At 32.0% G+C, this 3,171-nt stretch overlaps 1 long non-coding RNA gene across 1 annotated transcript; it reads right to left on the bottom strand.

Annotated features, from left to right (window-relative positions):
• Positions 1 to 2,024: 2,024 nt before the first annotated feature.
• LOC141609030 (uncharacterized) lies at positions 2,025 to 2,917 on the bottom strand. The gene is made up of 2 exons (XR_012527148.1): positions 2,589 to 2,917; positions 2,025 to 2,400 (listed from the first exon to the last, which is right to left on the bottom strand). It is a non-coding gene; the product is annotated as an uncharacterized LOC141609030 (long non-coding RNA).
• Positions 2,918 to 3,171: the final 254 nt, after the last annotated feature.

Below are 3,171 nucleotides of genomic sequence, written 5' to 3'. Positions count from 1 at the left end.
ACAAAGTCGTAAAAAAAAAACATAATAACACGAGGTAAAAAAAAGGAGATAAAAAAAAATTAAAGTAAAAAAAAAGAGTAGCACTAGAAAAAAGAGAAAATAAGTAAATGACAGTGATTTTATATAACAGGTAAGATTAAATCTTGGCCATTCATCTCTAATATAATCTAGTGGTTAAGATTTCCAAGCACAAACTCACAACTCACCATAAGAAACAAAACTCACAAGAACCTAACTATATATATATATATATATATATATATATATATATATATATATATATATATATATATATATATATATATATATATAGAGAGAGAGAGAGAGAGAGAGAGAGAGAGAGAGAGAGAGAGAGAGAGAGAGAGAGAGAGAGAGAGAGAGAGAGAGAGAGAGAGAGAGAGAGAGAGAGAGAGAGAGAGAGAGAGATGAGTTTGGTTTTTTTTATGGTGAGTTGTGAGTTTGTGTCTTTCACAAATCTCGGCCATTTGGATTATACTTAGGGATGAATGGTCAAGATCTAATCTTACTCGTCAATGTCATTTACTAATGCTCTGTTTGGCAAAACTACCGAAAAGGTAAGAAAAACGAGAAAAGGTAGAATTTGAAAATTAAAAAGCTAATCGAAAACGAAAAAAAGCGAATCGATAAGGTAATTGAAAATTAGGAGTGATAAGGAATCGATTATATAAAAATGTGTTTGACAAACTAGCTGAAAAGGTAGCTGATTTTGGTAAAATGACGTAAAAGGATATGAAAATTATTTAATACTCCCTCCTATTCACAATAAACTTCCCTATTTCCTTTTCCGTTTATTCACAATAACTTCCCTAATTACTTTTTTGGTAAGTGTTTGTGTGGTCCAAATTTAATTGTATAGTGGGATAGTGTATTTGTGTGGTCCAAATTTAATTATATGGTGGGGTAGTGTGTTTCCTTAATTTTTGTGCCAAAATGAAATGGGAGGTTTATTGTGAATAGGAGGGAGTATTATAGAATAAAGGGGTAAAAAATGGAAAATAAGTCATTTCACGTACCTGATTTCTCAAATGCTACCTGAGGTAGCATTTCATTTCAGGTACCTTATTTGACCAAATAAGCTACTTGCCAAACACTTGGAAAAAAATCAGGTAGCTGAAATTTTGGTCAAATAAGCTACTTTGGTCAAATAAGCTACCTGAATTGTTTTGTCAAACGGAGCCTTATTTTCTCTTTTTTTCTAGTGCTACTCTTTTTTTTTACTTTAATTTTTTTTATCTCCTTTTTTTTACCTCGTGTTATTATGCTTTTTTTTACAACTTTGATTTTTTTCCTATTATGTTTTTCTCTAATTTTCTCATTATGTTACATTTTTTTCCTTTTCTTTTTGTACCAAAAATTTTTTTACTTGAATTTTTTTTTTGCTCTGATTTTTTACCTCGTGTTATTGTGCTTTTTTTACTTTGATTTTTTTTACGACTTTGACTTTTTTCCCCTTTTTTACCACATGTTATTGTTATTCCGCTATTATTGTGATATTATTCTGCTGTTACTTTGATTTTTTTTTTACGACTTTGATTTTTTTTTTTCTTTTTTTTACCACGTGTTATCGTGCTGTTATTCTACTGTTACTCTGCTGTTATTGTGATGTTATTCTGGTGTCACTTTGATTTTTTATTTACTTTGATTTTTTTACTACTTTGATTTTTTTACTCTTTTTTTACCGCATGTTATTGTGCTGTTATTCTGCTGTTACTTTGATTTTTTTTTTCTTTTTTTTACCACATGTTATTGTGCTGTTATTCTACTGTTATTCTGCTGTTATTGTAATGTTATTCTGGTGTCACTTTGATTTTTTACTACTTTAATTTTTTTACTCTTTTTTTACTGCATGTTATTGTGCTGTTATTCTGATGTTATTGTGATGTTATTCCGGTGATTCACGGGTATACACACTAGTTGACATTTAAACGCGCCTTTTGTTAAACAACCTGAAAACTGGCCACAATCATTTTTAATTTTCGAAAACCTTCTACGGCAACTTGATATAGAACAATGAAAGTTTTTATTGATCAACGTTTACTCAGTATTAGATTGGGGGTATTTATATACAATCAACATCAAGCAAACCTATTGGGAAGATTCCTCTGTCCACACAAAGTCCCGAGCACATGTGCCCGGAGTTCAGCAGGTGTCCTCAAGGAATAGGATTACTAGGATGAAATATTTATCATTTTAAAGTTTTATAACCTAAAATGGTACAGTATATTACAATGAACCATCCTTAAGCTAAGTTTCTTCGTCTTTGAAGGAGTTGAGCCGTCTAAACCTTTCATCAAGTTCTGCCATCACGGCTGGTTCCTGCTTTTTCCGCTGTTTTGATATCGAGTTGGTTGTCGTTGAACCAATATTATCAAAAGCCATCTGCACAAAGTTGCAGAAACTCAACATAGGTTCTTAGAACAAAAGTACCAACAAAAGTCGAAGCAAGAGATTCAACTTACAGTAAGTTGAATCAAAATTAAATAAGCGGAAGTTTTTTGGTCCAAAGCTATACGTACAATCGCTCTGCAAAATCCAAAAAAAAAGGAATTGAAGTTTCAAAAACTCACTTGACACATAAATACTCAGATTGATTGATGACTTGTTCTCTTCGCCACCAATCGACTCAACTCCGCTGCCCCTCCGTGATTCCGTCCCCAACAACAGCTATCAACGGACCTGCTTGTTCAGATTAAATAAGCGGAAGTTTGGATCAATCAAAATTAAAGATTTTTACCAGATTGATGCACGATTGTTGAATTCGATCGTAAATTCGTGAAATCCAACAAACTTCATTGTTATCGTAATTTTTTTAAATTAATTTTTTTTATTGTTGGCTGGCTTGGTAGTTTGTTGAATTCGATCGTATAGAAAAGTTAGAAGATAGAATTTTTTATTCATTCTAGGAAGAGACTTGGCTGACTTTGTTTTCTATTGTTTTGTTTTGATGTTCAATCTCAGCCGTGGATCTATCTTATCCAATGGAATAGATTTTCCAAACTCACTCACCATAAGAACCAAACTCACGAGATCCCGCATATATATATATATAGAAGGGTTCTCATGAGTCCCTCATATCATATGAGTCCCTAAGTTCATATAAGTGTTGGAGCTTGTGTCCTCCACAAATAAGTGTGATAACATTTGTAAATC

Source organism: Silene latifolia, chromosome 10 (assembly GCF_048544455.1).
Source record: "Silene latifolia isolate original U9 population chromosome 10, ASM4854445v1, whole genome shotgun sequence".
Classification (NCBI taxonomy): Eukaryota; Viridiplantae; Streptophyta; class Magnoliopsida; order Caryophyllales; family Caryophyllaceae; genus Silene; species Silene latifolia.
This window is presented reverse-complemented; position numbering and strand designations above follow the sequence as displayed.